We start from the raw sequence: 22,562 nt of genomic DNA on the forward strand, positions 1-22,562 counted from the left end.
AGGGAGTGACCTTGATGAGACTGGTCCATTTTTGCCAAGGCAGTGTTTTTTAAAAATTAGATTAGAGGTGCAGCGTGGAAACAGGCCTTTTAGCCCACCGAGTCCGCACCGGCCAGCAATCATCCGTACACTAGTTCTGTGCTACACACCAGGGACAATTTACAAAAGCCAATTAACCTACGAACCCACATGTCTTTGGAGTATGGGAGGAAACTGTACCTGGAGTAAACACACATGGACACAGAGAGAATGTACAAATTCCGTTCCGACAGCACCTGCAGTCAGGATCGAACCCAGGTCTCTGGTGCTTCAAGGTAGCAACTCTACCACTGCGCCACAGTGCTACACTAACAAAGTTATATAGGGTAAGGCCACATCTGGGATGCTGCATAAAATGTTGTCTCTTTATTTTGGGTAGCATGACAAAGTGTTGAAAATAATTCAGAAACCAAGAACTAGACTGATGCCTCGAATAGGGAAGTTGTCTTGTGAGGTAAGGTTGGATAGGCTGGGCATGTTTCTGCTGGAGTTCAGAAGAGCAATTTGATTGAACCATTTGAGATCCTGAGGAGTCTTTTCAGAGCTAATGTGGTAGGGATGGTAACTCTTGAAAGAGAATCTGGAACTAGGGCTCACTGTTTAAAAGTAAGATGCTATCTATTTAAATTAGAGATTCGGTTTTTATTTCTCTTATGGGTTTGAATCTTTGGAGGTTTCTTAGAATATGGAACAATACAGCATTGGAACAGGTCATTCAGCCCACAAAGTCTGCGCTGAACATGGTGCCAGGTTAATCTCCACTGCCTTTATATGATCCATATCCCTCCACGATCTGCATATCTATGTGCCTATCTAAAAGTCTCTATCATATCTGCTTCCACAATCACCCCTTGCAGCGTGTTCCAGGCATCCACCACTCTCTGTGCAAAACACCTGCCCTGCTCAATTCCCCCTCTGACCTTAAACCTGTGCCCTCTAGTCTTGGACATTTCCACCCTGGTTAAAAGGCTCTGACTGTCTACCCTATCTCTGCTTTCATATGCTTTTATATACTTCTCTCAGGTCACCAACCAATCTCCCACACTCGAGTGAAAACAATCCAAGGTTGTCCAATCTCTCATTATAGCGAATACCTTCTAATCCAGGCAGCGTCTTGGTAAATCTCTTCTGCATTCTCTCCAAAACCCTCCACATCCTTCCTGTAGTGGGGTGACCAGAACTGCACACAATACTTCAAATGCAACCAAGCCAACATTTTATAAAGCTGCAGCATGACTTCCTAACTCTTATACTTGCTGCTTCAACCGATGAAGGCAAGCATACCATCTGCTTCTTTGCCGCTCTTACCTGCTTGTGTTGCCACTTTCAGAGAGCTATAGGCTTGGACCCCAGGTTCCAATTGCACATCAATGTTTCCTCAAGAGGCTGGAGTATCATAAACAGAAGGGCAGAGCTAACCTATATTTGAGCAAAACCTACGTTTTATACACGATCTAGTATATGTTTCCTCACCAAAAGAGTGGTTGATATCTGAGGAAATGGTGGAATCAAATACAATCACTACATTCAAAAGGCATACAGGTAAACCCTTAAAAAGAAAAAGAATATATGGGCTTAGTGCATAACTTTCTGTTTGTAATTTACATGTCCACGTCACCTTTATAAATTTCTCTCAACCTTTGGAAAACTAGATTAATATTTATTTAAGGCAATTCCGTTTTGATAAGGCAGTAACCAATTGCCATGTGAAGCCTCTCCAACTTACAGATACCATCTATATGTTACCATGGTATTTAAAACATACAGCCAATGGGAAAAGTTACCTAAATTAGCTAAATTGTTTTTTGATGGGTTTTTTTGGCAAATATAAAAATCCCTGCTGGGAAAAACCCTACACAGTGATAAAATATGATAATTTGATTGTAATATTTTTTTTTTACAGAAGTCCACATCACTGCTACTATTGAAAAAGCAAGTTGTGTTGGAGAATTTTGCATGAAACCAAACAGCACGTTGGTTGTTTAACCGTAATGCAAGCATAATCCTATTGGGACTCATTGTCTTCCTCTATCCAATTGTTGGATCAGTTCACTTTTAATTTGTTAGTATCGTTCCCTGTCAAATTGGAAGCCATCAAAAAGACAGAGGTAATAAGTGGAAATGCAGCAGGGGTCAGACAGCAACTGTGGAGTGAGAGGTAGAATCAATGGTTTAGATTGATTACCATTATCAGAAATAGAGTATAGAACATAGTATTGTAACTAATAATACTATGTTCCATACAGAGATCATAGCATTATAAATAAATATAATCTATATTTTATAAAATAGTTATATTTAATCCTATTAAATCTTCCCCCCCCCCCCCAATCACCTTAAACCTTTGTCCTCTGGATCTTGATTACCTACTCTGGGAAAGAGACTCTGTGCATTTACCCGATATATTCCTCTCATGATTTTCTTCACCTCTAAAAGATCACCCATTATCCTCCTGCCGAGTCCGCGCCGACAGCAATCACCCTGTACACTATCCTACACACTAGAGACAATGTACAATTTTTAACAAAGCCAATTAATCTACAAACTTGCACATCTTTGGAGTTTGGGAGGAAACTGGAGCACCCAGAGAACACTCACGTACCCGGGTCTCTCGCACCGTGCGCCAGTAAATCTACTGCTGCGCCACTGTGTCGCCCTATGTGAGGATCATAGTCTTTGTTTTTATACATTCCTGTCCACGCTGGTATTTATTGACCATCTCTGAACTGATGAGGCAATTAAAAGTCAACCGCGTTGGTGAGGCTGGAGTCATACAGATTGACACCAGATAAGGAAGACACATTTCCCTTCCTAAAGCACATCGTTTAGCCAGCTGATAGACACAAAATGCTGGAGTAACAGTGGGTCAGGCAGCATCTCTGGAGAAAAGGAATAGGTGGCGTTTCGGCTCGAGACATTTCTTCAGAGCCAGTGGGAAGGGGAAACTAGAGGTATGAAAATATTCAGAACAAATCACCGATGACCAAAGAAAGGTGGAGCCCACAATGGTCCATTGTTGGAAGAGGTGATAACGAAGGGATACGAACAAAGAAACTAGCAGGATGACTAGGGTGGGGGAGGGACGGATAGAGAGTGAATGTAAAGGTTACTTGAAAGTAAAGAAATCAATATTCATACAGCTGGGTTGTAAGCTGCCCAAACGAAATACGGTGCTGTTTGCGTGTGTCCTCACCCTGGCAATAGAGGAGGCCCAGGACGGAAAAGTCGGTGTGGGAATGGGAAGGGAAGTTGAAATGATGTGCATTTTACCGTGACTCTAACAACCACTGTTGGGGCAGGGAAGTCATTGCTTGAAGTCTCATCCCGGAGTACCAGATGCCACATTCATTCAATTGAAAAGATTCATCAACAAAGCTAATTGTAAGATTACAGAGCATTGCTTTCATGTAAACGGCAGTGAAGGATAAGCAGTGTCTGCTTGTCAAAGCCTGAGATGACACTAAAAGCATTGGTCAAAGCATTGTGTGGGCTGTTTGTAGCACTTTGCTGCCTCAGTGAAACATCCTGTAGGTTATTCCAGTTTTTTCCACTTTTTCTTTAATCTCCGCGCTGCGTAATTTATGTTGTTGCTAATTTGTGATGCAGATTATTGTACAATTTACATAAAGGGTCCACCTTCAAAGGTACGTATGACATCCTAAGTACTGGGCTCAGGTGGCAATCATTTATAATGAAGTTCTCAGTGAATTGATCAGGGAGGTTAAGCCTATCTTCATCTCACCACCATCACCGGTACCAATGGAATATTAATAAGCCCATGAAACCATTAACCCATATCTCACCAGAGGATAAGAGAGCCAGTTATAGTCCAGGGAGAACTAAATTAATAGTTTAAGGGCCCGTCCCACTTCGGTGATTTTTAAGGCGACTGCCGGCGACTAAGCTGTCGCCGCACGGTCGCCTGTGTGTCGCGGGGTGTCGCGAGCATGGTCGTGAGTAGTCGCCAAAGAGTCGTAGCTTTTTTCTGGTTGCCACTGAATTTTCTCCCCGCTCGAAAATTTTCGGCGACTGCTGGCTTTTATTTTTTAGATTTTTTTTAGATTTAGAGATACAGCGCAGAAACAGACCCTTCGGCCCACCGGGTCCGCGCCGCCCAGCGATCCCCGCACACTAACACTATCCTACACCCACTAGGGACAATTTTTACATTTGCCCAGCCAATTAACATACATACCTGTACGTCTTTGGAGTGTGGGAGGAAACCGAAGATCTCGAAGGAAACCTATGCAGGTCACAGGGAGAACGTACAAACTCCGTACAGTACAGCACCCGTAGTCAGGATCGAACCTGAATCTCCGGCGCTGCATTCGCTGTAAGGCAGCAACTCTACCGCTGCGCCACCGTGCCGCCCATAATTTGACGCCAATGATCGTAGCTTGTTGTCTCCTGTCGTGGGCGCTGTCGTAGGTTGTCGCCAGATTGTCGCCAGGTGACTTTGGTTGTCGCCGGTGCTGACGACGATTATCATCCACCTTTTATAAGAATTTTGTTTGTTTGCATAAAGTAAATTTTGGACATTTTGACCAAAGATTGATGTTTGTTGTATTTCAGAGTAGTTTCTCATGGCATCTCTTTCAAATATTTTAATTTCATTTATTTTGACCAATAAAACAAACACAAACACAAGCATTGCACTGCATTGAAAAGCGAACTCTTTTCATTTATTTTGACATTGCACTGCATTGGGTCTCTTCAGGGACAAGGGCTTCAACCACACAGACCTCTTCCTGGGCTTCTTCTTCCCCATTCTTCTTTTTCTTCTGTCTATCAGAATTTGAAGCGTGAGGGCCGCTGCAAGCAGCAGGTCTTGCATTTGATGTAAGAGCAATGCCCTAATATGTTGCTTCCTGGAAGTCATGATGCAGAATGATCGGAGACCTTACCCACACTGGCGCCAAAATTACGTGAAATGGCTACCGTTGTCATCAGTTGTGATTGTCGTAGCTTGTCAAGGGTGTAGGTTGACTGACTTCGCTTGTCGTAGTCGCTGTCGTAGATGGACGTCCTAGGTCGCGACAACTGGGTCGCCGGTTGTCGGTAGCTTGCCGCCGACTAGATGGTAGCTTGTCGTAGCTTGTCGTAGGCATTGTCGTAGACATTGTCATAGGGGGAAAAAGTCGCCGGTTTATCGGTGACCTGCTACGACTTTGACAGTCGCCGGCAGTCGCCTTAAAAATCGCCGAAGTGGGGCAGGCCCTTAATTATCAGAGTTTGCAAGACACTTCTTTGCCATAGGATCAGAGAGTCATACAGCATGGAAACAAACCCTGCATCCCAACCTATCCATGTCAACCAAGATGCCCTATCTATGCTAGTCCCATTTACCTGCGTTTGGCCCATGTCCCTTTCAACCTTTCCTATGCATGTACCAGTCCAAATATCTTTTAAATGTTCTTATCGCTCCTGACTGAACTATCTCTTCTGGCAATTCATTCCATGTACCTTCTATTCTCTGTGTGAAAAAGCTTCCCCTCACCTGTACCAATGTCTTTTCAATGTTGTTATAGCACCTGCCACTACTTGTTTTATAATAATCAGCATCACGAATTTGTAACAACATATATTTTGCAGGTGCAGTGATGAAAGAGAAAGTGGAAAAGCTGGAATATCCTATGTGATGTTTCAACTACCTCCTCTTGCAGCTCGTTCCATGTACCCACTACCCTCTGACTAAAAAAGTTGCCCCTCAGGTTGGTATTAAATCTTGCCCCTCGCTCCTTCGGGGTGCCACAGTGGCAAACCGGTCGAGTTACTGCCTCACAGCGCCAGAGACTCTGGTTTGATCCTGACTACCGGTACAGTCTGTAACCAGCATGGGTTTTCTCCGGATGCTCCAGTTTCCTCCCTCATCCCAAAGACGTGCACGTTTGTAGGTTAATTAGCTCCTGTAAATTGCTCCTAAAGCATAGGATGGAACTAGTGTGGGTGATCGATGGGCAACGCAGATTCGGTGGGCCGAAAGTCCCGTTTCCACGCTGTATATCTGAAAACTAAAAACTGCGAAGAAACCCTTAAACATATACCCTCTTGTTTTTGATTTCTCTATTCTGGGTAAACACTCTGTATCCCCTCAAGATTTGACATACATGTCTGACAAAATTCAATGAGCTCTTCAATCAGGTATTAGAAGGGGTTAATAAAAGTGATGCCCAATGGCAGAGACTTTCAAATATAGTTTGATAAAGTCCCACAGAAATGGCAATAATTAATTCCATGAAAGTAAAGATTCATTAGCAACGTCAATGAAATTGGCCGGGAGACAGAAAGCAGGGAGTTATGACTGGAGGAATATGATGGTGTTGCGGTAATTAAATTATTAAGCTAGTAATGCAGAGGCCCGGATAAGCAACCCAGAGGCATGAATGGAAGGGCCATCAAAGCCGTTGTGGAGTTTTAAAAAAACAATTGATAATGATGACTATTGGATTGTTGGAAAATAAAAGCTAAAAGCACGTCATTAAATGGGAGGATATCCTTACCCAATTTGGGCAGTTTACAACGGTATGAATATTGATTTCTCCAATTACAAGTAACTCTTGCATTCCCTCTCTCCCCCCCCCCCCCCCCACCCCCCCCCCCCTCCCCTACCCAAGTCGTCCTGCTAATTCTACTGTTTGCATCCATATATCCCTAATATCACCTCGTCCACAGCCAACAATGGACCATTGTGGGCTCCACATTTCCTTGGTCATCCATGCCGGCTCTGATTTGTTCTGAACCCCTTTTGTTCATACCCCCCTGACTCTCAGTCTGAAGAAAGGTCTCGACCCAAGGCATCACCAAATTCCATTCCTCCGGGTCTCTGGCACTGCAAGGTGGCAACTCAACCACCGCGCCACTGTGCTGCCCTACAGAGTTAGAGAGAAAGTGAAGATAAAAAGTAAGTGCAAGATCAACAATGATGTAGGTTGGAAGATCGGACTGCACGATGATTAGTCAATCAGGAAATTCACTAATCGCAAACTAAGTCACCCAACAGGAACCAGGTTTAATGTGGAAATTCATTCATTTTCATTGCAGTAGAATGACAAGATTTATCATCGGTTGCTAGCAGTAAAAAATATCCTCAAGTTACACGTTGCCAATCCCCAGACACCACGACTGCTTTCTGTGCCCCATGTGTCATTGTACAATTCCCTGACTGGATGCTGTCCACAAACTCAACAGCTGGGGAAAGGTGGAGGGCTCAATCTGAAGAAGGGTCTCGACCCGAAACGTCACCCATTCCTTTTCTCCAGAGATGCTGTCTGTCCCGCTGAGTTACTCCAGCATTTTGTGTCTGTCTCAGATAAAGGAGTGACAGCTTTATCATGCAGACACTAATGGACCAAGAATAGCAGCCTAACCTTTTCTAAATGCTTGCTCAGTTGCTGATTAGCAGTCTCGGAGAAACCATTTATCTATTTTTTTCCAAGCTCTTTTACAAACTTTGAAATACCCTTTCATGAATGTGACATTATCCTTTGACATTGGGTTGGAATTATATTCACAAGCTCAGGCTTTCGTTGATACACGTGCACAAAATCATGAGAGGAATATATTGGTTAGACGCTCTGAGTCTCATGCCCAGAGTAGGGGAATCGAGAATCAGAGGACATAGGTCTAAGATGAGTGGGAGAAAGATTTAATAGGAATATATTAGGGGTAACATTTTCATGCAAAGGGTGGTGGATGTATGGAACGAGCTGCCAGAGGAGGTAGTTGAGGCAAGTACTATTACAGTGTACTAGCCAAACGCAGGCAGGTGGGACTAGTGTAGATGGGGCATGTTGGTCGGTGTGGGTTAGTTGGGCCAAAGAGCCTGTTTTCATGCTGTATGACTCTATGACCCTGCTGTGTGCTGTATGACCCTACCAGATTGATCCCTGGGATGGCACGACTTTCATATGAAGAAAGACTGGATAGACTAGGCTTATACTCGCTGGAATTTAGAAGACTGAGGGGGGATCTTATTGAAACATATAAAATTCTTAAGGGGTTGGAGAGGCTAGATACGGGAAGATTGTTCCCGATGTTGGGGAAGTCCAGAACCAGGGGTCACAGCTTAAGGATAAGGGGGAAGTCTTTTAGGACCGAGATGAGAAAACATTTCTTCACACAGAGAGTGGTGAGTCTGTGGAATTCTCTGCCACAGAAGGTAGTTGAGGCCAGTTCATTGGCTATATTTAAGAGGGAGTTAGATGTGGCCCTTGTGGCTAAAGGGATCAGGGGGTATGGAGAGAAGGCAGATACATGTTACTGAGCTGGATGATCAGCCATGATCATATTGAATGGCGGTGCAGGCTCGAAGGGCCGAATGGCCTACTCCTGCACCTATTTTCTATGTTTCTATGTTTCTATGACAAGGTTTCAGCTGACAGCTAATGTTGCAGCAATACTGCTGAATGAAGGAAAGCAAGACCACTATATTCAACAAACCTGTATAATTACGAAATACCAATTGTTCAATTTCAATTTTATTGATTGCTACTCGTTCTTGCAGTTGTAAACAGTACAGCAAGGTAGCACGTTTAGCAGGTCGATATTAATTTCCTTAGTGTCAATTTATGTATGAGTGTATGTGTACATGTTGGTCATTCACTGTCTCTTAGGTTGTGGCATGCTGTTACATATTGTGCGCCAAGATGTGCCGTATTTCCTTCGCCAAGGATTATTCTTGGTTTTGATATATCGTCTAGTTCTTTAAAATCTGGGGTCGCCAGACTGAGTTTTTCAAAATATATTTTTCTTATTTTATCGAATTTTTTACATTTTAAGAGGAAGTGCATCTCTGTTTCAACCTCATCTGTCAAGCAGTGACCGCATATTCTATTTTCTCTTGGTTGCCAAGATCTCTTCTGTCTTCCTTTTTTGAACTGCCAAATGATGGTCACTTAACCTGTACTTGGTGAGGGTCTGTCTCTGCTTTATGTCTCTAACAGTTGAGAGATAGTCTGCCAATTTATAATCTCTTTTTAGGGCACGGTAGCACTCTAGTCTGCTTTGGCTTTTAGTTACTTTATCCCAATGTTCCGAATAGATTTCTTTGCATTGTTTAATAATTTGGTTCTTTAACAGACCATCAGAATCAGAATCAGAATCAGAATAACCTTTATTGTCATCCAAAAAAACAAGTCTTTTGGACGAGATTTCGTCACCCACAGTCCAACAATAAGAGCAATAAAAATAAACAATTACACACACAATCACAAACCAACACAAAACAAAAAAAAGAAACATCCACCACAGCGAGTCTCCACCAGTCACCTCCTCACTGTGATGGAAGGCCAGAATGTATTTTCTCTTCCCCTGCCGTCCTCTCCCGCGGTCAGGCTGTTGGAGTTGCCACGTTCCAGGCCGCACCGGACGGTGAAAGGTCCGCAGCGGGCCGACCCAAGCCCCGCGATTCAGACCGGGCGAAGACGCTGCCACTGCAAGTCAGGCGGTCCAGTCAACTACTTTTGAAATGCCTGCACCTCCTCCAACCTCATCTATTGCATCCGCTGCTCTAGATGTCAACTTATTTACATCGGCGAAACCAAGCGCAGGCTCGGCGATCGCTTCGCTCAACACCTGCGCTCGGTCCGCATTGACCAAACTGATCTCCCGGTGGCCGAGCACTTCAACTCCCCCTCCTATTCCCAGTCTGACCTTTCTGTCATGGGCCTCCTCCAGTGCCATAGTGAGGCCCACCAGAAGTTGGAGGAACAGCACCTCATATTTCGCCTGGGCAGCTTGCAGCCCAGTGGTATGAACATTGACTTCTCCAACTTTAGATAGTTCCTCTGTCCCTCTCTTCCCCCCCCCCCCCCCCCTTCCCAGATCTATCTCCCTCTATCTTCCTGTCTCCACCTATATCCTTCCTTTGTCCCGCCCCCCTGACATCAGTCTGAAGGTCTCGACCTGAAACGTCACCCATTCCTTCTCTCCTGAGATGCTGCCTGACCTGCTGAGTTACTCCAGCATTTTGTGAATAAATACCTTCGATTTGTACCAGCATCTGCAGTTATTTTGTTATACTTTTGAAATGCTGTTCTCTTGTCCAATCTCGTCACAGCCTTCTCCCATAAACAACTATGGTTTTGACCACATATACTGCCTTCATGTGGTAACATTAGAGTCATACAGGGCAGAATCAAATCCTTCAGCCCATCATTTTTTACTTTAGTTTAGAGAGACAACGTGGAAACAAGCCCTTCGGCACACCGACTCCACACCAACCATTGACCACCCGCACATAAGTTCTTTGTTGTACCACTTTCGCACTTGGGACAATTTAAAGAAGCCAATTAACCTACAAACCCACACATCTTTTGTATTCAGTTTTGGTCCCCCTGATAGGTTAGATATTGTTAAGCTGGAAAGGATGCAGAGAAAATTTAAGAGGATGTTGCCAGGACTCGGGGGCTTGAGCTGGGGAAAGGTTGGGCAAGTTCGACGAGGGGTGATCTTATAGAGGTATAAGATCATGAGAGGACTAGATAAGGTAAATGCACAGTCTATTACCCTGAGTAGGATATAGGTTTATGGTTAAGGGGGGTAAGAATTAAGGGGAACCTGAGGGGCAACTTTTTTATACAAAGGGTGGTAGTAATATGAAATGAGCTGCCAGAGGAGGTAGTTGAGGCAGGTACTATCGCAAAATTTAAGAAACATTTAGACATGTACATGGATAAGAAATAATGAGAGGGATATGGGCCAAACACAGGCAGGTGGGACTAGCGTAGATGGGGCATCGTGGTCGGCATGGGCAAACTGGGCTGAAGGGCCTGTTTCTGTGCTGTTGACTCTATGACTCTAATGGGCTAGGTGGGTTCCATCATTTGCTATACTCAGATGTTTCAGTCGGTGATGCTGCTTGCACAAAGGGTTGGGCACTATAAACACCGTATTTTTGTTCCGTACCATCTTAACGTCACGAGAATGTCTTTCGTTCAGTTTATTGTCACATGTACCGACTGAGGTACAGTGAAAAGCTTTTGTTGCATGCTAACCAATCAGCGGAAAAACAAGTTGCCTGATAGCAGCTGGGAAGAAACTGTCCCTGAATCTGGAGGCATGCGTTTTCACACTTCTATACATTTTGCCCGATGGGAGAGGGGAGGAGTGGCCAGGATGCGACTCGTCCTTGGTTATGTTGCTGGTCTTGCCGAGGCAACATGAGGTATAAATGGAGTCAATGGAAGGGAGGTTGGTTTATGTGATGGTCTGGACTGCGTCCACAATTTGTTGCATTTACGTAGTCTTGGATGAACCTGTTCCTAAACCATGCTGTGATGCATCTTGATGCAATGCTTTCTATGGCACATCTGTGGAAGTTGATGAGAGTTATAGGTGACATGCCGGACCTCCTAAGCCTTCTAAGGAAGTAGAGGCGTTCTTGTGCTTTCTTGGTTGATGCTTCAATGTGGGTGGTCCAGGAGAAGTTGTTGTTGATATTGACTAGGGGTTTGAGGTTTTCAACCGTCTCTACTTTGGCGATGTCATTACAAACCAGAGTATGTGTACTGCTTCACTTCCTGAAGTCGATCACCACCACTTTTGTATTGCTGACATTCAGAGAAAGGTTGTCCTCTCGACACCAGGACACAAGGTTCTCAATCTCCTTCCTGTACTCCGTCTCATCATTATTTGATATCCAGCCCACATGGTGGTGTCGTCTGAGAATTTGTAAATGGAATTAGATTTGTACATGTCTGCAGAGTTGTGGGTGGACAAGGAGTAAAGATGTGAATGTGAATCTAGACCAGCAGTGGAGTGTTTAATTGGATTTTTTTTGCTCTTTCATAGTATTATCTACTTCATCAAAAGTGACTACTTATGGTTTTGATCAAGCTTGAAATTGGACATAGAAAATAGAACAGTACAGGCACAGGTTCTTCAGCCCACAATGTCTGTGCCGATCATAATGCCTAAACCTATTTGCCTCAGCACAGTTTATTTCCGTCAATGCGTCGAGTTTAAGTGCCTGTCTAAATTCCTCTTCAATGCTACTATCATATCTGCTTCCACCATCTTCCCTGGGAGCACGTTCCAGGCAACTACTGTTCTCTGAGTAGAAAACCTACCTCATAAATCCCCCTTAAACTTTTCCCCTCACACCACAAATCTATGCTCTCTAGCGTTTGACATTTCTACACTGAGGAAAAAAGTTCTCATTTTCCATGATGTCTATGCCTCTCATCATTTTACGTCCTTCAATCGGATCGACAGAAGTAGACTAAGACTAATACATGAGGGTGACAGAGTGGCGCAGCAGTGGAGTGGCTGCCTTAGAGCACCAGAGCACCAGAGACCTGGGTTCGATCCTACCTACGGGAGCTGGCTGTGCGGAGTTTGTATGTTCTTCCTGTGACCATGTGGGGTTTCTCCAGGTGCTCTGGTTTCCTCCCACATTCAAAAGACATGCAGTTATGTAGGCTACTTGGCCTCTGTAAATTGTCCCTAGTGTGTAGGATAGAACAAGTATACGGGTGATCGCTGTTCAGCACAGACTTGGTGGGCCATAGGGCGTGTTTCCGCGCTATATCTCCAAAATAAAACCGAACTAGTGGATACGGCTTTAAAGTGTGAGAGGCAAGGTTTAAAGGAGATGCGCAGGCCAAGTTTTCTTTTACAAAGCGATTAGTGGGTGCATGAAATAGCAAACTGTCCATTATCTATTGATGAGGCATCCTAAAGATAAGCCACTCTACCCTGTAACAATTCTCACTGGATAACATACACCGATGAGCCAAAACATTATGACCACTGAAAGGTGAAGTGAATAACATTGATTATCTTGTTACAATGGCACCTGTCAAGGGGTGGGATATATTAGACAGCAAGTGAACAGTCAGTTCTTGCAGTTGATGTGTTGGATGCAGGAGAAATGGGCAGGAGTAAAGACCTGAGCGGCTTTGACAAGGCCCAAATGTTTATGGCCAGACGACTGTGTCAGAGCATCTCTGAAAAGGCAAGGCTTGTGGGGTGCTCCCGATCAGCAGTGGTGAGTACCTACCGACAGTGGTCCAAGGAGGGACAAACCACAAACCGGTGACCGGGTGTTGGCGCCCAAGGCTCATCGATGCGCGAGGGCAATGAAGGCTATCCCGTCTGGACCATTCCGACAGAAAATCTACTGTGGCACAAGTCACAGAAAATTTAAATGGTGGTCACGGGAGGAATGTGTCACAATACACAGTGCTTGAAGGATCTGCTGCTAATGCTTTAGTACCATCTTCAGGGGTCTTGTAGAGTCTGTGCCTCGGTGAGTCGGCACTGTTTCGGTGGCACACAGAGGACCAACAGCATATTTGGCCGGTGGTCATAATGTTTTGGCTCATCAGTGTAAATGATCCATTGTCACAGTGAGGCCACATGCAAATTGGAGGAACAGCGCCTCGTATTTTGCTTGGGCAGTTTATCACCTAGCAGTATGATTTTTGATTTCTCTACTTCAAGTAACCCTTGCATCCCCTCCGTCTCCGTATCTTCCCCACCCTAGTCATTGTACTAGTTTCACTGTCATCCTGTTGAGTTTCATTGTTCGGATCACTCGTTATCACCTTCACCACAACCAACAATGGACCATTGTGAGCTCCCCCTTTCCTTGATCATCGTTGCTGTCTTTGATTTGTCCTTTTGCATACCTTTCGTTCATTTTTTCTATGTACCTTTTCATATCTCTCATCATATCATATCATCATATATATACAGCCGGAAACAGGCCTTTTCGGCCCTCCAAGTCCGTGCCGCCCAGCGATCCCCGTACATCAACACTATCCTACACCCACTAGGGACAATTTTTACGTTTACCCAGCCAATTAACCTACATACCTGTACGTCTTTGGAGTGTGGGAGGAAACCGAAGATCTCGGAGAAAACCCACGCAGGTCACGGGGAGAACGTACAAACTCCGTACAGATGGCGTCCGTAGTCAGGATCGAACCTGAGTCTCCGGCGCTGCATTCGCTGTAAGGCAGCAACTCTACCGCTGCGCCACCGGACGTAGGGGGTGGATGGGGTGGGGGGGGGGGTTAGACTGGGAGCAGAGATATGGTTTTTCTTTTTTCTTTTTGTTTTGTGGGGGGTGTTTTGTTTTTTTGGGGGGTTTTTTCTCCCTCTTTTTCTTTTTTTTGTCCCTCCCCCCACGTGTGTGTGTATACCTAGGCTACTTTATGGCGGCGGACACGGTTAAGTATTGTCTCTCCTATATTTCAAATGGCTGACTTAACTACGACTCAGAATAGTGTTCATTTTGTTTCCTGGAACGTCAAAGGTTTAAACAAGGCTACTAAACTAAACCGAATAATGTCTCATGTGCAACATTTAAAAGTAGATATATGTTTTCTACAAGAGACACACTTATGTGCCTCAGATGTCTCAAGACTCAAAAGGGGATGGGTTGGACATTTATTTCATTCTAAGTTTAATTACAAAGCCAGGGGCACTGCAATTTTAATTAATAAAAATATTCCTTTTGAACTATTGAGCTCTATTACTGATCCCAATGGACGTATTGTTATTGTATCAGGTGTCATCCAAAACACTCCCGTAGTCCTTGCTTGTGTATACGCACCAAATTGGGATGATAGTCAGTTTATCTCTAAGTTATTTTCTACATTACCCGTTCTTGACAACAGTTTTTTAATTATAGGGGGGGACTTTAATATGGTTCAAGATACAGCTCTTGATAGATCATCCACCAAGGACTATGTTCCTTCCAACTCTGCCAGGGTTTTGGCCTCTCATGCTGAACAGCTCGGCCTAACCGACCCCTGGAGGTTCTTCTTTCCATCAGCCAAAGCATATTCTTTTTTTTCTCATCCCCACCATACATACTCTCGGATAGATTTCTTTCTTGTGGACGACAGACTTTTATCAAACCTTAAGTCATCTGAGTACCACAGCATTGTTATATCCGACCACGCCCCCACTTCTATGGAGATCAATTTATTAAAAAGCTATGTTCCATCGAGGCAGTGGCGCTTTAATTCCCCAATGCTGTCTGATAAGATATTCAAGGACTATCTTACCTCTCAAATTGGATTTTATTTTGAAATTAACAAAACTCCTGATGTCTCCCAATCAATTCTATGGGAAGCTTTTAAGGCTTATTTAAGGGGTCAGATAATATCTTTTGTTTCATATGCCAAAAAGTCAGAGGCAAAGAAACTGTCTCGAATCTCTGAGGAAATTTTCAAATTAGACATTCAGTATGCGATATCCCCATCTCCTGCTCTGTACAATAGGCGCCTGCACCTCCAGACTGAGTTTGACATGTTATCAACAACCAAGGCTGAAACACTTTTGCTTAAGTCTAGGCAACGTGTTTTTGAGATGGGGGACAAAGCAAGTAAACTTCTAGCCTATCAAGCTCGTTCAGTTGCTGCCTCCAGGCTGATTACTAAAATTAAATCACCCACTGGTGCTATTCTGTCTGATACAAGAAATATAAACAAAGCCTTTGCAAACTATTATTCCGATCTTTACTCGTCTGAAAGCCCCCCAGATATCTGGGACCAGGATCACCCTCTTAACAGTATACGCTATCCTGTACTTGATGAAATGGTTTCCAGCAACCTCGGAAGACCGATTTCACTTCTTAAAATCCAAGAAGCCATTATAGCCGTGCAAAATGGTAAATCCCCAGGGCCTGACGGATATACAGTGGAGTTTTACAAGACATTTTTTCATCTTCTAGGCCCCGAACTACAAATTATGTACAATGAGTCGTTCCAGAAAGGCCAGTTGCCAGAAACATTGTCTCAAGCCTCTATTTTCTTGTTGCTTAAGAAAGATAAGGACCCGCTTCTGTGTAGTAGCAGAAGACCAATTTCTCTTCTCAATGTGGACCAAAAGATCTTGGCCAAAGTCCTTTATAACCGTCTTCGACACGTGGTCCCAGATTTAATATCAACGGACCAAACAGGCTTTATCCAGGGGAGGCACTCCTTTTTTAATACAAGGCGCCTGTTGGACATAGTTCATGCTCCAATTTCTGACCTCCCTGAAATTGTCCTCTCGTTGGACGCTGAGAAGGCCTTCGACAGGGTAGAGTGGACCTAACTTTTTTTTGTTCTTCAGAAAATGGGGATTAATGAAGATTTTATTTCATGGATTAAACTTTTATATTCAGCCCCTGTAGCTTCCGTTATCACTAACGACTTACACTCACCTTTCTTTCCCCTCAAACGAGGTACTAAACAAGGTTGTCCTCTATCACCGTTGTTATTCGCAATCGCCATAGAACCTCTGGCTATCTGGCTCCGTAGCAAGGTTAGGTTCGAAGGCATTGTCAGAGGGGGGGTCACCCACAAAGTGTCTTTGTACGCGGATGATCTACTTTTATTTATATCTAACCCCAACTCTTCCGTTTCAGTTATTATATCTATCCTTGAGCAGTTTGGTAGATTCTCCGGGTACAAACTGAACATTCAGAAAAGTGAGCTTTTTCCGATAAACCCCGCAGCCACAAGAATGCCTCATTCACTTTTCCCTTTTAAGCGCATGGATAGTGGGTTTAAATACCTTGGCATTGTCATCACTAAATCCTTCTCCCATATTTTTAATGCAAATTTTCTCCCCTTACTAGAACGTTGTAAACAAGATTTTAACCGTTGGTCTACTCTGCCCTTATCACTGGCCGGTCGCATTAACCTAATTAAAATGGTTACTTTACCAAAATTTTTATACCTTTTTCAACATATACCAATATTTATTAGGGGAAGCTTTTTTGTAAAATTGGACCAGACCATAGCTTCCTTTTTATGGGGAAACAAACCACGGCGCATCAGGAAAGAGTATCTCCAGCGGTCTAAGTCAATGGGGGGGATGGGCCTTCCAAATTTCCTTAAGTATTATTGGGCATGTAATATTCAGAACTGGTCTAATCTGGAAAACACTCCTCTTTGGGCACAAATGGAGCTGTCCTCGTGCCAGTACTCTCTTTGCTCTTTAGATTGTTCAGGTTTACCGCTTACCTCTATTGCCTGTTCTATGCCCACCGTTACGCACACTTTAAAGATCTGGATGCAATTCAGGAGACACTTTGGTCTTACAAGGCCATCCCTGTATTCTCCAATACATCGCAATTATTTGTTTAAACCATCATGTACTGATTTTACTTTTCGAACCTGGTTTGATAAGGTTATCAGAACTGTTAATGATCTGTATGGTGATGGAACCTTCTTGTCATTTCCAGAGCTGTCTGAACGGTTCAACTTGCCCCGATCACATCTATTTCGCTATTTTCAGGTCAGGCACTTCTTACAAAGGCAATTTCCAGAATTTCCAAGTCAGCCCACTTACTCTGAAATTGATTCTATTCTTCTTTTGAATCCCAATGCGCAGAGGCTGATTTCAATTATACACACTGAAATAGACTCCATTAAGCCTGAATCTCTCCATAATCTTAAGGTAGCTTGGGAACAGGATTTGGGGTTTGGCATGACGGATCGGACATGGGAAATTGTGCTGGGACTTGTTCACACTTCCTCAATTTGTGCTAGACATAGTCTTATACAATGTAACATTTTGCATCGCACGCATTACACTAACGCTAGACTAGCAAGAATATTTCCCGGCACGAGTGACGCATGTAACCGTTGTCGACAAACACCTGCCGACTTGATTCACATGTTTTGGACGTGCCCCCGCCTGTCTAAATTTTGGACGGGGATTTTTAAATCCTTTAGGGATATATCCGGTATAGATATTCTACCTAATCCTCTTACAGCTCTTTTTGGTGTCCCTTCCGGAACTAATACCCCCCGATATCTAAAAGTAATTATGTCTTTTACTTCTCTTTTGGCTAGACGTCTTATACTTCTTAATTGGAAGCATGTATTGCTGCTACCCATTCATGATAGATGGATCAAGGATGTGTTATATCACTTAAAGCTAGAGAAGATTAGATTCTCTCTTAAAGTTTCACAGGAAAGCTTTAAAGAAACATGGTTACCGTTTCTAAATTATGCAAAAACTTTAATGATTGTTTTAGAGAATGGGGATAAACCAAAGTGTTGACTGCTTATATGTCTGCCTTATACTCTTCCTCCCTTGTCTGTAATCAACATTTTTATTTTTTTATTTTATTTATTTTTTTACTTTGTATTTGTTTTACTAATGTCAATGTTTATCTCTGCGTCTGGGAAGGGGCGGGGGGGTGGGGGTTGGGGGTGTATCTTTACGCGTATTGTTTGTTCATTGTTGAAATAATTGTAAAAACTAATAAACAGATTTTTTTTTTAAAAAGAAAGGGAATACGTACCTTAAAATGGCCAGAAACATGAGGGTAAAGGCCATTTATTAACACCACGGCTACCAGAGCAGCTGCCTCAGAGCTCCAGTCACCCTCGTTCAATCCTGACCTCCACTGCTGTCCGTGTGGAGTTTGCATGATCGCCTTGTGAGTGTGTGTGTTTACGCCGGATGCTCCGATTTCACCTGAACATCGTAGAGACGTGCAGGTCGGTAGGTGAATCGATCTCCATAAATGCCCCTGGTATTCAGGGGAGGGATGGAACCTACGTGGAATAGGTTGGAAGATGGGGAGGGTGAAGAACAGGAATTAATGTGGGATGGGTGGCCCAAAGGGCCGAAGGGACAGTTTTTGTCCTGTATGGGTCCATGAATTCCCAACACAAATATAATCAGACAAATATAAAAAGACAGTCAGAACCGTTTCCTCAGCGTGGAAATATCAAAGACTAAACGGGGCAGCACAGTGGCTCAGCGGTGGAGTTGCTGACTTACAACTTTGACTTTGATCTTGACCATGGGCAAAGTCTGTATGCAGTTTATACGTTCTCCCGCGACCACGTGGGTTTTCTCTGGGTGCTCCGGTTTCCTCCCACATTCCAAAGACACGCAGGATTATAGGTCCATTGGGTTCTGTAAATTGTCCCTCGTGTGTACGGTAGAACTAGTGCATGGGTGATCGGTAGTCAGCGTGGGCTCGGTGGGCCGAAGGGCCTGTTTCTACACTGTATCTCTTGCCTAAAGTCTCCGGGGCTGGGGGGGGGGGAACGCGAGCTCATCTCTCGCAGTCACACGGGTGCCATTGTGATGTCACACGCTGAACAACTTCAAGAATTGGGTTAGAAAGGAAATTTTTAAACTTCAAAATTTCTCTAGCTTTAAAAATGTAGCCTCAATTTGAATGAGAGTTGTTAGAGATTATGCCCAGGATACTGGTGAGTAACGTAGTGTAAAAATTGTGGCGCTATGGTGTGCCGTTTTGGCTGTGCGAACCACAAAAGTTATGGTGCACACAAACACACATACACACGGATGGATGGATGGATGGATGGATGGATGGATGGATGGATGGACGGACGGACGGACGGACGGACGGACGGACGGACATTCTTCATCAAAGCCTCTCAATTCATGGGCAAACGGAAGGGCTCACATATCCACAGGAATCTTCGTCAGCATCAAACTGCAATGAATCTCAGCAGGACCTTCCTCTGCCTTTGCACTTGGCAGAGATTTCCACAGCGGGGCGCGGTCGTAAATTGTCCCTAGAGTGTGGGATAGGACTAGTGTACGGGGAGCTCTGCAAGCTCAGCCGGTGTGCTCAGGGTTTCATCCCGTTGTCCTGTGGTTGCTGACATTCTCGAGGTTTGGCGGAAGAGCTGCCAGCAGAACCCAGGGAAATTAAGCTGTCCCAGTCTCCCTCCTTCCCCAGAGTTTCTACATACAGCGCAAAAAAAGGACGCCAAGTGCTGGAGTAACTCAACAGGTCAGGCAGCATCTCTGGAGAACACGGATAGGTGACATTTCATATCGGGGCGTTTCTTCAGATTGGTCCCGACCCTAAATGTCACCCATCCATGTGCTCCAGAGATGCTGCTCGACCTGCTGAGTGACCCCAGCACTCTGTGTCCTTTGCTTTAGTGGACAGGCTATGTAGTTCAGAAGAAGATATAAAGTGCTAGAGTAAATCAATGGGTCAGACAGCATCCCTGGATAACATGGATAGATGACGTTTTGTGATGGAATCTGTCTCTCACCCATTTCTCTCCTTCCCCTGTCCCCCTTCCACTCCATTCCATCCTCTGGCTTCACAATTCACTCTTCTTCTATCCTTATCACGCACTTTCTGTCACTTCATTGCTGGCCTTTGTCCAACCATCTACCTATCAAAATCTCCCTTCACCCCTATCCACCTATCGCTTGCCAAGCTTTGTGCTGCCCCCTCCTCTCTTTCAGCTTTCTCCACTCTGCCCTATCCCCTCCCTATCCCCCCCCCCCCCACCTCCCCCACCATAACCAGTCTGAAAAAGGGTCCAGACCCATATAGTAACCTATTAATTTTCTCCGGCAATGCTGCCTGACCCGCTGAGTTATTCCAGCATTTTGTGTCTTTTTTTAGCAGCGTACTGAGCAGTGCTTTCTTGGGCTGCAGATGGCAGTGATAAATGTTGAATTGCTGTCAGCAGATAGCTGAAACAGAGTGGCTGGAGGCTATCATCTTGCACAAAAGGAAGGTCCATCTTACAGCGCAGGCAGGCTGTCACAGTAGCTCATCAGATGACAAGGTCATGCTTGAGGCAGGATTTTACTCTCACCTTCGGGAAATAGAAATCGGAAGATCTCCTGGAGATAAATTTAGTTTGGTTCAGTTTAGAGATACAGCGTGGAAACAGGCCCTTCGACCCACCGAATCCGCGCCAACCAACGCACACTAGTCCTACCCTACACTCGAGGGACAATTTACACAGGCCAATTAACGTACAAACCTGTACGTCTTTTGGAATGTGGAAGGAAACCGGAGCACCCGGAGAAAACCCACGCGGCCACCGGGAGAACGTATAAACTCTGTACAGACAGCACCCACAGTCAGGATGGAACCTGGGTCTCTGGGGCTGTAAGGCAGCAACTCTACCGCTGCGCCACCGTGCCGCACACTCTGTGTCTGCGAATGTATTATTTTTCATCGGCAGTCCCTTAGGAAAAGTTTGGGCTCCTCACAAGTTCTGAGGAATTGAAGTTGCCTCTTCATTGAGTTCTTTTAATGTGGGACAACTGAGGTGCATCAGATATACACATGTTGAGCAGAGTAAGGACTTGGGTTTGGATTTAGGTTTATTTTTTATCCCATGTACCAACATGGTCAAGAGTCTAGGCTGTTTAATTGTCAAATGTACTGAAACAGAATAATGAAATTAGTAATGGTTCAATGGTACTTTATGGTCACATGTACCGAGGTACAGTGAAATAAATTTTACGATACAATACGATAGAACTTTATTTATCCCAGGAGAGAAATTGATTTGCCAACAGTTTAAAAAAAAACACAAAATACATGAAACATTAAAGTGACGAGTGGAAAGGCTTGGGGGGTGTGCAAAGATTAGGGAGGGGGTGGGGGTGGGGTGTCAGTCTCAGTCTACCCCATGACAGAAGGGGGAGGAGTTGTACAGTTTGATAGCCACAGGGAAGAAGGATCTCCTGTGGCGTTCTGTCCTGCATCTTGGTGGAACCAGTCTGTTGCTGAAGGGACTCCTCGGGTTGACCAGTGTGTCATGGAGGGGGTGAGCTGTATTGTCCAGGATGCTCCTCAGTTTGAGGAGCATCCTCCACTCCAAGACCACCTCTCATGAATCCATCTCTGCCCCCAGGACAGAGCCAGTCTTCCTGGTGAGTTTGATGTTTTTTGTATACAGTTCTGTAAAGATCTTACTATGTGTAGGATAGATTATGTCGGAACAATCATACTTAACTTCAAGACTAGGAATAATAGATTACCGCCACGTTTCCGATGCCACATCTGACAACATTTGGTGGCCTTTTCATCACCAACCTTTATCACTTATTCCATCCATCTGCCAATTAACCCTCCCCCCCCCCCTCCCACCCCTTCATCAACAGTATCCACCTATCACTCGTCAGGCTTTATCTAGTCCCCACCTCTTTTCCAGCACACTCGCACAACAGACCACTTACCGACCGATAGTGTACTATCCTCCAGCTAGAAATATTAGCCCAATCTGGTCACACTCCTACAGTTATGACTCAGCTGGTACAGTAACTCTCTTGCTTCTGAATCAACAAGTTGTGAGTTTGAACCCTGTATCTGAGATGGCAGCAGACAATTCCAGATAAAGGTGTGTTACACTTTCAAAGAGACAACACCATAACAGAGATATAGACACAAGGAACTGCAGATGCTGGTTTACAAAAAAAATGACACGAAGTGCTGGAGTAACTCAGCGGTTTAGACAGCGTCTCTAGAGAACATGAATACAGGTGTGTCTTAAGAAGGGTCTCGACCCGAAATGTCACCCATTCTTTCCAGAGATGCTGCCCGTCCAGTTGAGTTACCCCAGCATTTTGTGTCTATCTTTGGTGTAAACCAGCACCTGCAGTTCCGTCCTTTACGTTATTACCACATATACTGTATCTGTACACTGTGAACAGCTTGATGGTAATCATGTATAGTCTTTTCACTGTCTGGATGGCACAAAACAAAAAGATGTTCACTGTACCTCGGTAAATGGGACAATAATAAACTAAACTAAACTAAACTAAAC

The sequence above is a fragment of the Rhinoraja longicauda genome, chromosome 2 (genome assembly GCF_053455715.1).
Source record: "Rhinoraja longicauda isolate Sanriku21f chromosome 2, sRhiLon1.1, whole genome shotgun sequence".
Classification (NCBI taxonomy): domain Eukaryota; kingdom Metazoa; phylum Chordata; class Chondrichthyes; order Rajiformes; family Arhynchobatidae; genus Rhinoraja; species Rhinoraja longicauda.